Below are 14,358 nucleotides of genomic sequence, written 5' to 3'. Positions count from 1 at the left end.
GGGACCTAGTAGAAGGCCTGAATAAGTGCAGGCAGAAGAAAACAGAACACCCCACAGCGTTTGCTGGACGCCTGTGGATCCATTTTACAGCCGTTTTCGGAAACTTTGACCGCGCCCATTTGTCCCCAGACAACATGGCCAAATGGACCCACACCTTTATCTCCCATGCCACAGAGGCAGGACAAAAAGCTTGTACTAATTATGACCCCTCGGAAGAAATGCACAACGAAAAGTGGGTTTTAAAAAGGTTGTCCCGCTCCTGGGAGCAATCTGTCCACAATAAACCCGCGATTAGAAAACCCGAAGAACAGCAGGCAGAGGCAGATATTCAAGCAGTTAAAGCACACCAGAACCCCGCATGGGTGAACAAAGGCATGAACAGACCCCCACAGAAACCACAGGAGTGTTACAACTGTGGACAATTAGGTCACATTGCACGAGAGTGCAATGCCCCACAAAAGTCACAGAGAGCCCAGCAGGCAGGCACTCTGAATAGAAACAGGACAAAGCCCATAGATAGTGTAAGCACCCATTCAGACCAGACAGACATGATCAGAACGGACTGATGGTGTTCGGGCTCCCCCACCTGAGTCTGCGACACTCTTTGGGATAGGTCCGGCCGACCAGTCGTTGCAGCGAAAATACGGGGACAGCCCATCGAATTTCTCTGGGACACAGGTGGGTCCCGCACCACAATTAATTCCTCCACCATGTTCCAAAAGACACGTGGCCCACTACAGCCACAATCACCCTCAGCGGCTTCACAGGCCACTCACAACAGGGACACATCACAGCCCCTGTACCCATTCAAATTGGCAACATTACAACAAAACACCCCCTAGTTTTGGTCGATCTGCCCCACACAGCAGAACACATTTTGGGCATTGATTTCATGAACTCCCACAACCTGTCATTTGACCCAGTAAATCAATGTGTCTGGAAAATGATAAAGTCAGCAAGAGCCCCCGCAATGCTCACAGTAGTTGAGTATGCTAATAAGATTAGCGCAGTCGGCGATTTTTGGTTTGACCCGACCAAGATTAGCGCAGTCAAACAGGTTAGGGCAGTTCTCCAGAAAAACAGGACCGCATTTGCAAGTCATAAACATGACTGCGGCAGGATGGTTGGTTCAGTTCAAATAACAGGACCTGACCCTAGACCCCAGAAGCAATATGGATTTCCCCAAGAGGCAGAGGGAGAAATCTCAAAAGTTATTGATAGTTTATTAGAACAAGGCGTACTTAGATCAGTAGCCTCTACTAATAATGCCCCGATTTAGCCAGTGAGAAAGCCCGATGGATCATGGCGACTGACCATCGATTACCGGGAACTCAACAAAGTCACCCCCGCAGCAGCCCCCATGGTAGCCACAAGTCCTGAGACCATGCTCAAACAGGGACTCAACTCACGATATTTTATGGTTTTGGACAACAGTAACGGATTCTGGTCCATTCCATTGGCAAAAGCGTGCCAGTGCAAATTTGCCTTCACTCTTAAAGGTCATCAGTACACGTGGACATGCCTTCCACAAGGATTCCACAACTCCCCCTCCATTTTCACCGACTGCTGGCCAATGGTTTATCAAATTTTCTCACCCCGAATGTCTGGTCCAGTATGTAGACGACCTATTACTGTAGACAGACACCAGGGCAGAGCACATCGCGCTTCTGTCGAACTCCTGGAAGTCCTACAGCGAATTGTAAAGTGAATCCCAAGAAGGCCAAATTTTGGAAAACAAAGTGGTATATTTGGGAACGATTATCGCGCATGGTAAACGCGAGATCGAGCATAAAAGAATTGACTCGATTGCCAAATTGCCCCTTCCCCAGAATGTTTACGCCCTCCGGTCGTTTTTAGGACTGGTTGGCTACTGCCGAAACCATACTGACGGTTTCGCCACCAAAGCAGCCCCCCTCTCGGAACTCCTAAAGAAAGGAGCCCCTTGGGAATGGCTTCCGCAGCACACGGATGCTGCAGATGCTTTAAAGCGCGCACTCATTGCAGCCCCCGCACTACAGGTTCCAGACCCGCTTTCCCCCTGTCATGATATTCAAACACACACATCATGATCGACACACCAACAGACAAATCAGAACACACAACACCACAACCAATCACACACAAAGACAGGAACCATATAAAAGCACGAACACGACACCTGGTGGACAGTAGGTCTGGGGACAAGGACACGGACACGACCTGTTTTAACATCACAAACAGGGAATCCCCACATGCAGAGTATCAAGACAAAACTGTACATAGAAGGTTTAAATAAAATAGCGTTGTACCATATACAACTGTGTTGGCTCATCTGTGTGTCAGAACGCCCAACACCACACCCCCTATGCTATATAGATAGCTAGCACAGATCGTACCCTTTCGCCCGTGCTCCTCCAGGAACAGCACGAACAGTTAAGACCCGTGGCTTACGCCTCCAGAGTTTTAGATCCTGTGGAGCAGGGATTTTCGGCCTGTGAAAGGCACCTGCTCGCAGTTTTCTGGGCAGTTCAATACTTTTCATATAGCACCGGACTAAACTCCATCACAATCCTCACGGACCACCCCCCCACCCAACTTTTACTGAATGGACGACTGAAGGACGGTACAGTAAGCCAGATCAGAGCAGCCAGATGGACCCTTCTTTTTGAAGGGATGGGACATCACTGTTAAAAGGACCAAGATCCACACTTTGCTAGCCGACAACCTTCAGTACCCAGGCAACCCCCACAAATGTGAAATCATCTCACCGCACCACAACACAGGCCCCTTTATCGCGAAAACCCCCCCAAAAAAGATAGGTAGTTCACCCCAGAGCCCCCAGCCCACAGACACGTGCGCACATTTAGTTCTTCCACTATATTAAACGGGAGGCGCATTACAGGATGCAGCATCTATGTTGAGGACGCGCAAGGACGCGCCCTAGAAGAAATCTCGTTAAAACTGCCAGGACACTTAGGCGCGCTGGCGGCAGAACTAACGGCCATTGCATACATTGTAGATCACCCAGATTCCTTCCCCAGCCCAGCAGACGTATACTCGGACAGCCTCGATGTCTGTAACAGCCTCACAGAATTCCTACCCCTGTGGAAAGCAAGAGGATTTGTTTCCGCGGACGGAAAACCCCTCCCTTTAGCCCCATTGCTCCGGCACATTTTGGACAAAGCACAGGGCAGGATATTTGGTATTACTAAAGTACAAAGTCACCACCGTTTCTCCCCACCTGGAAATGTAAAAGCCGACGCACTGGCTAAAGCAGGTTCCAGACATGGATATTTTTGGAACCCACCCCGAAAGCGCCCCAGTGAATGCAGTTCAGGTCTCACAGACAAATATCGAAGATTTAGTGCAGGCCCAGAAGCAAGATAGTAATCTCAGGGAGATTTTAAAAGGAAAATTTCCAGGCTCATACGATAGGTTTGAAAATGCACTGGCCACACATGACGGTGTGGTCCTAAAAGACACCCTTTATGTGGTTCCTGAACAGGACAGGAATCAGCTTATTTGTTTGTTCCATGATAGTCATGGGCATCAGGGAATTGACCCCACTACAGCCCACCTCAGGCAGCTCCGTTGGTGGCCGAATTTAAAGGCCGACGTCACGCACTATGTAGAAAATTGCCTTATCTGTGCCCAAAACAATCCGGACAGATAGGCGAAGAAAGCTCAGCTTAGCCACACCCGCCCCGTTAATGGCCCCTGGACTAACCTCCAGATTGATTTTATAGGACCATTGCCCCCTTGCAGGAATGGTCACAAGTATGTGTTAGTTGTTATAGACATGTTTACGAAATGGGTAGAAGCATTCCCATCTAGAACAAACACGGCAAAGACTACAGCTAAGATTTTAACCCACCACATCTTTATGAGATGGGGACTCCCCCGCAGCATTGAATCCGACCAAGGTTCCCATTTTACGGGACATGTCATGAAGAACGTCCTCACGATATTTGGCATTACCCAAAAATTCCACATCGCATACCACCCCCAGTCAAGTGGTATCGTGGAGCAAATGAATCGGACCCTAAAAGCAACCCTCAGGAAAATGGTCCAACAAAACAGCACCACTTGGGATTCAGTCCTCCCTTTTGCACTAATGTTTTTGCGTAACACTGTTTCAACATCCACAGGATACACCCCACACACTCTCATGACCGGACGCCCCATGAAAGGCACAGAATTTTTATTAGGATTTGACTTGACCAGCCCCGAAGTGATGGCCCTCACACACGAGAACGCAGTGAAACAATTAGTAGAGAATGTAAAAACAGCTCAGCTAGCAGCCGCAGTAAAATTAGGCACCAGGAAGAAACAGAGCAAGGCCTGTTTTGACAAGACAGTGCATGCGACTGAGTTTGACGTAGGACAGCAGGTCATGCTCTCCATTTACAACCCCAGCACGTTCCTGTCACCTAAGTATTCGGGTCCGTACTCCGTTGCGGACAAAGTAAGCCCCTCCGTTTATAAGGTTAAGTACCCCAACGGGAAGACCGAGTGGTTTCATATTAACCAGCTCAAGGCATATGGCTCGCAGTCTAACCATGCACACCACGTCATGCTCAACGCAGCAGACAACTCCCCGCCCACAGCCAACGTACCCCTACCCTCCCCCAACACGTCCACCCCATCCACGGACTCGACCTCGACTCCACCCCCGAACTCTAGACTCCGCCCCGGAATGCCCACAGACAGCAGCGACAGCGACTGTGACACAGACGATAGCCACAGCACGCCCCCCTACTATTCCCATGCAACAGGCCCCACACCCAGCGAATCTGAACACGATTCGAGTGATCCCTTCCTGATCACATTCCTTAACAAACCTCACCAAAGACCACCGCCCTACGATGATGACCCCGACTCCATCTCCACAGAATTAGACACAACTATTTGGCACCACGACAATTCGTACAGGCTCATCCGAAACGACGAGATGGACCCTAAGTCACACCATGCAGCTTTAGCAACCCTCATCCATTTAAGAGTATGGCATCCGAGAGAAGATGATGACATTGAGTCTGACTCCCAAAACGAGAACCCCTTTGCGACCCTGTTCGCAACTGATAACTGAGGTGTCCAGATGATGTTTTAAAAGGAACCGCTTGGGAGAAACGGTGTCCTTTCTGATGGAACCTGCACCATGTTTGTTGAATGTTTGTTCGATTAGTGTTAGCGTTAAGTGTTGTGTGTGAACTTGGAAAGTTTTTCACGGCCCCACTTCACCACCCCCTTTGACGCCCAATAGCTGTTAATGGCCAGACAATAGTTCAGAGGAACTAGTCTGTCGACAGAAAATGGTTAAAGGTACAAGTTTGTCCCAGACAATAGTTCAGAGGAACTAGTCTGTCGACAGAAAATGGTTAAAGGTACAAGTTTGTCCCAGACAATAGTTCAGAGGAACTAGTCTGTCGACAGAGCCCGACTCATAGTTGCTCTCCTAATTCGAGAGGTAGCCCCCCACGACGATTACATTCTTACCCATTCTTGCCGGTTGCTCAGGCAATAGAGAAATGGCATTGGTCCCTGCCCTGCCTGAGGACCCCCCTCTGGTCAGCTACGCTCGGATAGAGCACATACGGCATTGATCAGCGTCCTACCCGGGGATTCCATCCAAATCTTACCCGCCGCGGCCCATACACACCCCATTTTGGCTCGTTACGTTCAAAATTATTTTGTTTGGTTTTGGCAACCCTTCGGTTGCTTCCCTATGCTATTTACATCTTCAAACACTGGGATGGTAAATCACACAGGCTGCGAGACGGCTCGCAGTACGGCAGTATTTTCTTAGATGTCTAGTCCAAATTTTCGGTTTAAAAAAAAAAATGAGGGAGTCACACATGGTGACCAATTTCTCGAGGAATTAAGGGCTATGGAGAGAGAGTGGGTAAATGGAGTTGAAATCAGCCATGATTGAATGGTGGAGTGGACTCGATGGGCCGAATGGTCTTACTTCCACTCCTATGTCTTATGGTCTTATGGTCTTATGGAAATTGGCACTAAAAGACAGACATGCTAACGTACAAGATATCAAACAAGATAGTAACAGAAACTATGCTTGATCCACAGAATTCCAGAAGCTCCAGGAAGAGAGAAGAGATGAAAAGGAAGAGAAGAGAACAATGAAGACATCATACGTGTTTGTCGTTACCATTATAATTTGTATTCAGTTACGCGCGAACGCGAACCCCCCCCCCGACCCCAACCGCCCCCCCCCCCCCCCCCCCGGCCGTCAATGATTCACTTCCCCATAGCACCCAGAGCCCAGTGACAAGTAACAACACACCATCATGGTGTGATAGGTTTATAACGTGGTACTCCCTTTCATATGTAATTGAATCCCTTTTAGCATTGGCGATATTCTGCCGCATCATGCAGACTATCCGCATGAGAAAATGGCGAAGGAGAGCCTACCGCTCTCGCACCCCGGTATACAGGATAAGATCCCCTATTTTCGGTCTTCACCAGGCCCCCGAACCCCTTGATCTACAATAAAGGACATTCGTTTTGCGTCATTTGTAAATAAAGAAATATGTCTCATTTGCAACTGAAAGATTGTACAACTCTGTGCTTGACCGCCAAGCCAGAGCAAAATGTGACTGCTGCTATTATTTTTGTATTGTTAGGAAGTTAGTATGATTGGATGTTTAAGTGAGTGTAGTTTATGGAAGATAGTTAGAGGTACCGTTTTTTTATATGTTGTACTGCATGTCCCGGTTGTGACATAGCGCCACTTAGAATTGTCAGTTAAAATTTTCATGCATAGTTATGGTCAGTGTAGGCCATGGAAGAGTGCTCACTGGGTCAGGGAGTGAAGACGATGCAGTTATGTGATCCTTCACGCTTCGCGTTAGGGATCATATGGAGAGGGTGCAGCCACCTGGGTTGGCCACTTCCCGACTTTACAATGGAGATCCGCTAAGAATGCAGGGAAATTCAGCCAACGCAGGAAAAACAAGCAGGTGCAAAGTTTCCTGCAATCAGAACTTGCAGGAACCCAGACAGCACTGAAACTAACAACCATCTACATATTAATGAGCGATCCCCGGGAACAATTGGAAACAATTGAGGTAAACAAGGCCAAGCCAGACTCCTCGGCGCCAGCAGGAGCCAAGACAAAGGAAGGCCAACGGACACTGAGGAACCGCCCAGCGATCAGGGAACAGCTCCAGTATTGGACAAATCGATCCAAGTGATCAGAACTTAGTCCAATCACTTGGAACCAGGTACGGGGTCCACCCCGAATGGCGCGAAGCCCCTGGGGACTATAAAATAGAGTCCCCAAGTTCAATTTGTCCTTCTTGGCAGGGTCTCTCAGCAGCTCGAAACAACCCTTGACCATGACCTGCCTAGTAGCTGCACCAACCAAGTAAGTCTCCAGTCAATGCACGCTACGAGATAGGCGCTCCTAGCTACCAGTCTATACCAGCTTTGAAGCCTGCAGACTCTGAATTGAACAAAAGGTCATTTGTTCCCCTGACCTGGTGGGCCAGTTCCAAAGCTAAGTATAGGCCTATAGTGTTAGAGATAGTCTAGTAAGTAGAGTTTTATACATGAGTAGTGATTGACTGTGTATAATAAACGTGTTTTGATTTGAAACGTACTAACTGGTGTATTGAGTTATTGATCAGCCCTTGAACTTGAACCTCGTGGTGGAATCATAAAAATACCTGGCGACTCTGGAGCAAAGGTTATAAAACAGAGCAAATTAAGTAAAGACACAACGAGCAACATTTACTAAGAGCCAATCAAAAGTTAGCAACAGTATATAACTTGTTTTGTGAAATGTAGTTAAGGGTTTAAGGGAGAAAGGATTTGGTTGTATGGTCCCTTTAAGGGAACTTTGCAATCCGGCTTGGGGCCAATCGCGTGGGAGCATGTGAACCTTGGCAAAATGGGTAGAGAGAGCCTGGGTCCTCCCCAGGGCCTCGCTCTGTGTGGACCTCTGAGCCAGAGGATTAAGACCTAGTCATCGTTGCTCTGTGTCTGTACATAATTATCTTTGCCTATTGTTAAACCCCCTTTGCCGTTACTGGGCGTCTCCGGTGTATTGTCTCGACCCACCACATTGACTATGGCATCAAACCTGGCTTATCCCAGCAGCGTCCGAAAAAAAAGCACAGGAAATGATGTCCCCTCCGATCTCTCTCGCAGCCCCAAACCTATAACCTGCTGTGTCTGCACTCTGCACGTAGCCAACCTGGGGCAAGGCACTGCTCCACTCTCATGGGGAGAGAAAGGACTACACACCAGCCCTACCCAGGAGGGGACCACAAACAGGAGGAGGAACTGTCAAGACACTCATCGATTGAGTGGCGGCCTGGGAGGGAGGCTTGGTCCTCCTCAGCTCCAAAAGTCCTGAAAACAGATAAAGAGAGAGATCCATGCAAGGAGAAAAAAACAAACACTACCCGAAGGACCCATGTAAGCAGAAAAGACAAACTCGACCTAAAGGAAGAGTCAGACAGGGCGGAGTCCGAGGAAGGAACATAGGAACAGGAGTAGGCCATTCAGCCCATCGAGCCTGTCCCATCATCTAATGAGATCATGGCTGATGGCTGATTTGCGACCTAACTCCATAAACCTACCTCTGGCCCATATCCCTTTATCGAACAAAAATCTATCTATCTTAGATTTAAAATTAACAACTGTGCTAGCTTCAACTGCTGTTTGTGGGAGAGAGTTCTTTCAGGAATCACTGGAGGTAGGGAGGGTCCCAGAGAATTGGAAAATGGCTAATGTAACATTCTGTTTAAGGAGAGGGAGGCAGAAGACAGGAAATGATAGGCCGGTTAGCCTGACTTTGGTTGTTGGTAAGACTTTAGATTCTATTATCCAAGGGTGAGATCACAGATACTTAGAAGTGCATGGTAAAATAGGACTGAGTCAGCACAAGTTCGTCAAGGGGAGGTCATGCCTAACAAATCTGTTAGAGTTCTTTGAGGAGGTAATGAAAAAGTTGGACAAAGGAGAGCAAGTGGATGTGACCTCTTTGGATTTCCAGTCGGCCTTTGACAAGATGCCGTATCGCAGGTTGCTAAATAAGATAAGAGCCCACGGTTTTAGGGGCAAGCTACTGCATGGATAGAGGATTGGCTAACTGGCAGAAGGCAGAGAGTGGGGATAAAGGGGTCCTTTTCAGAATGGCAGCCAGTGACTAGGAGTGTTCTGCAGTGGTCAGTGTTGGGACTGTTATGTTATGCTGTTTGATTAACATAAGTTGCTACTGACCAGAGATGATGTTGAAAGACACTCCAGTCCTTGAAGTAAGTTGAAAGGATTTATTCAGTAACAACAACTAGATAAATGAGTTTGACACTCTGCTGATCTAATTCTAGTAACTCAGTGATAATGACTAACTGTACAACTGGGATCTAGGCCACATGCGGTAACCCAGCCTGAGATCTAAACTATTCTGGTGCTAATCCTACAGTCCCTGCCAGGAGTGAGAGGGAGGGTCTAGTGTGTCTGGTTTTATAATGAGTTGTGTAGTGCCCTCTAGTGGTCGTGCCACACTCGGGTGTTCTGATTAACATCTTAGTTGCATGTCAGTCTACATATAATTTCAGGGACCACAGCTATTCACAATATACATCAATGATCTGGAAGAAGGGACCGAGGGCATTGTTGTTAAGTTTGCAGATAATACAAAGATAAGTAGAAGGGCAGGTTGTGTTGAGGAAGCAGAGAGGCTGCAGAAGGACTTGGACAGGCTAGGAGAGTGAGGTTATACACTTTGGTAGGAAGCATAGAGGCATAGACTATTTTCCAAATGGGAAAAGACTTCAGAAATCAGAAGCACAAAGGGACATAGGAGTCCTAGTCCAGGATTCTCTTAAGGTTAACATGCAGGTTCAGTTGGCAGTTAGGAAGGTAAATGCAATGTTAGCATTCCTGTCGAGAGGGCTAGAATACAAGAGCAGGGGTGTACTGTTGAGGCTGTATAAGGCTCTGGTCAGATCCCATTTGGAATATTGTGAGAAGATTTGGGCCCATATCTAAGGAAGGATGTATGGCCTTGGAGAAGGTCCAGAGGAGGTTCACAAGAATGATCCCCGGAATGAAGGACTTGTCATATGAGGAGCGGTTGAGGACTCTGGGTCTGTACTCAATGGTGTTTGGAAGAATGAAACTTAATACTGAGAGGCCTAGATAGAGTGACTGTGGAGAGGATGTTTCCCCTGGTAGGAGAAACTAGAACCCGAGGGCACAGCCTCAGACTGAAGGGATGATCCTTTAAAACAGAGATGAGGAGGAATTTCTTCAGCCAGAGGTTGGTGAATCTGTGGAACTCATTGCCGAAGGAGACTGTGGAGGCCAAGTCACTGAGTGACAGAGATAGCTAGGTTCTTGATTAATAAGGGGATATTGGGTTATGGGGAGAAGGCAGGAGAATGGGGATGAGAAACATATTAGCCATGATTGAATGGCAGAGCAGGCTCGATGGGCCGAATGGCCAAATTCTGCTCCTATGTCTTATTCTTATGATGTTCCAAACCTCTACCACCCTTTGAGTGAACAGTCTAGCCCTAATTTTTAGACAATGTCCCGTAGTTTTAGAATCTCCAACCAGTGAAATAGTTTATCTTTATCCCGGTTATGAGGGGCGGGGTTTCCCCCTTTATTGGGAGATCAGACATCCAATAGACAGGACCAGTCACATTTCGATATAGCACAAGGACGCAAATCAATCCGGCCTGTGGATCATCTCCAAGGGCGCATCTAAGAGATGCTGGATTATTATTATTATTATTAGATGCCGGAGGTTTTGCACCAAAGCCACGCCCAGCTCGAACTGACGCCACCGCCCCAGTCGCCGCCATCGGTCCCAGCTGCGTGGAGAAGCTGATTTTGGGCGTAGAGGATGCCAAAATGCCCACTACACTCTAATTCCAAGGTCAACATGGACATATTGCCAGAGCCAACGGTGTCACCGACCGTGGCCTCCATAGCACCTACGACCCGCCTAGACGCTCCATGCAGAGGTGCTGCTCCCCATTTCGGTACACGTACCGGATGCCGCACATTCGGCCCGCGACAGCCATTTCCGGGCCAGGACGCCAAAGGCACCGTTAGACATGGACATGGAAGCATCTCCGGACTTAGACCGGGGGGAGGGATGTTATAACCCTCAAAGAAGGCATAGGATCAGGACAATTGGATTCCAAGTGGTCTCCTCTGAAGATTCCAGGTGACCTCCTCTGAATATGAGCTCCTCCAGCAACAAGTGGACAGAGCTTCCCCCTTAACTGGGAGATTAATAAAATAATAATCTTTAATAATCTTTATTGTCACAAGTAGGTTTACATTAACACTGCAATGAAGTTACTGTGAAAAGCCCCTAGTCGCCACATACCGGCGCCTGTTCGGGACCTGTGGGAGGAAATCGGAGCACCCGGAGGAAACCCACGCAGACACGGGGAAAACGTGCAGATCCACACAGACAGTGACCCAAGCCGGGAATCGAACCTGGGAGCCTCACGCTGTGAAGCAACAGTGCTAACCACTGTTACCATGCTGCCCATTAGACCTCTAGTATAAAAACCCTGACCTGGGAGCAGGTCGGGGAGACCCTTTGGGGAGTGGAGTATAATATTGTAAATAAATATAATCTTTTGTTTTCTACCTGCCTGGTCGATGTGTGCTGCTTTAGCGGATTCCACAGATTTTGTTCAAAACCCGTGGAATCCTGTAGCTTTATTCAAAAAGCAGTTATCTTGAATCTCACCGTTCATACTTTAAACAAAATGCTATGGTCCCTAATTGGACCTCCCCTCATGTCCTGGGGTCATAGAATCCCTACAGTGCAGAAGGAGGCCATTCGGCCCATCGAGTCTGCACCAACTCTCCAAAAGAGCACCCTCCCCAGGCCCATTCCCCCTCCGCATAACCCCACCTAACCATTTGAGCACTGCGGGACAATTTAGAATGGCCAATCCACCTAACCTGCCCACCTTTGGGCTGCGGGAGGAAACCGAAGCCCCCAGAGGAAATCCACGCACACACCTAGAATGTGCAAACATCACACAGGCAGTCACCCAAGGCTGGAATCGAACCCAGAAACCTAGCGCTGTGAGTCAGCAGTGCTAACCACCCTGCCACCCTGTCTGGCTTGGGATCCTAATAATGTCAGTATTAAGAGTACAGTTAACATATCTCACATTTTTTTTCACTCCATATTTTATTGGAGCCTAGGGAATGCTTCAATGACTATTGCCTTTAGTTAATTAAATGACAAGATTTGATTATTTTAGTTTCCATATAAACATTACCACTTGCTAGGAAAAATAAGTATTTTCTCTCACATGTTAGAACAAATGCATACATAGTTGAAGAACTATTTTGTAAAACTGTCAACAGATATTAATAAAAAGGAACTATTAATAGTCTACCCATAATTAGGTTTCGAAGGAAATAAAATACAGCTTCTAGGCCTTAAACCCTTTGAATGAAATTTTCCTGGCCTTGAGGTTTCTGGGGGTTTGGGATGGGAGATGCTGCATTGCGATGGATCTGTGACGGCAAAGTTTTCCAAGGGGCAGGGAGAACAGTTTTGGCTGCCCACTCCATGGGGGTCGGCAGCCAATTCAAATGTTGAGGGCCACGATTAAGGGCGATTTTGTGGTCTTGCCAGCCTCCACTCCACATGTAGCGGCTCCCAGCTCAATCGAGCCAGTGTCCCTGCGGCAGGCTAGGGTCCATTGGAGTTGAAGGCCCCATGCCACAATGACGGCCACTAGGGCAGGAAGGGTTGCATCTACATCCAAACTATTCCGGAGGGATTTCCCATCCGCTCCGATGCTTCGGTCTTCAATCTTTGAATTGGATTCATGCCTCCACAAGCACCTCCATGTTGTCTTCAAAGTCCCTGAACTTCCTCAACGCTGCCCCTCTCTGTGGGGCTCTCTGGAACTGCCAGGCTTCCATCATTCAACGAGCTTGCCTTCTGGTAATTCTAAACTGTGAAGGGAACAGCTATACCAATTCCAACTTGGAGAATTCAAGTTGGGTGCCATTCATGTTTCTTCTAATATTTGAATAAAGCAAAGCTTTTTCAGTCAGACAACATTGAACCAGTCTAAAAGAACAACTGAAAAATGTCTGGTACTAAAATGGTGCATCTGATTCACATCTTCTCGACCCTAGAAACTATGTCACCAGCTTTAATGGCTGAATAGTTTACTGCACAGCTTCTATATTGAAGTGTCAGCTTAGTTAATTCCCAGTAATTACACCATTAATTTAAACTGAAGATTAAAAATAAGTATAAATTAACTAGGTGCAGTGTGTAAAATGAAAGCTGAAGATTCTGACCTTTTTAAAGATGGTACTCGGTCAGCTATTTGTAGCTTCGATACGCTGTATGTAATATTTAGAAAGGTAATATCAATTCTTCTGTACAAAGTCAGAATTTTTGTTTAGCACAGGGCATTGACTGCACTTTGGTATAAATACAATCAAGAAATTAAGAATATATTTAATTCTGTATGGAACTAAAGAAGGCTGGAGCCCGTAGAAGAAAATGTGATCCACCACATTAGTCCTAATAAGTGTGATCTGGAGAATATGGCAAACAAGGAAAAGTCAATATAATTTTGAATTTGACCATTATTATTATATCTCTTCATGTTTGCTTTGGCTCTTTCAAATTAAGTAAAGATCAATCCAAATGGTACTTTTCTTCCAATTACAGAGATGTCTGTATTCCATTTGGATTCATTCTCTGTTCTGGTGAAAAGTCACAGACCTGAAACGTTAACTGTCTCCCTCTCCTTGGATGCTGCAAAGCTGCAGAGTATTTCCAACATTTTTACTCTCTATATTTTGCGCTCCTTTTTCACGAAAGAAGATTCAATCACTACACAATCCTTTAACATACATATTATTTTCTATGACGGCTTACTTTCGTGGCAAAACTACTTGCCTAAATGGAATGTGACTATGGAAAGTAAAACCTTATTGACTAGCCCCACTCAAGACTAGATCTTCAATTCTTTTTAAATACCTTGTGATTTATCCCTCACAAGTGGTAATAGTTTCATACAAATCGCTTAACAAGTTCCAAAATAAATATCACAACTTTTATTACATCTCCAGTTGCAACAGTCAAACAATACCTTTCCTTATCAATTGATACACAGCAGCTCCCCTCCATGACTACAATCCAAATAGCAGGCCTCAAAACGTTTAAATATATATTAGCTTGTTAACAATGCCCTGGACTATTTTCTATTCATGTATCCTACACGGCTTGTGAATATTTTATTGTAAATTTTGTTTAATGCAAACGAGGGATAATTTAATGTTTAAAACAAAGATTGATAAAATGGGTTGCATTATCAATTGCTGTCATTTTCAAACAAT

This window comes from Scyliorhinus torazame, chromosome 2, assembly GCF_047496885.1.
Source record: "Scyliorhinus torazame isolate Kashiwa2021f chromosome 2, sScyTor2.1, whole genome shotgun sequence".
Lineage (NCBI taxonomy): Eukaryota > Metazoa > Chordata > Chondrichthyes > Carcharhiniformes > Scyliorhinidae > Scyliorhinus > Scyliorhinus torazame.
This window is presented reverse-complemented; position numbering follows the sequence as displayed.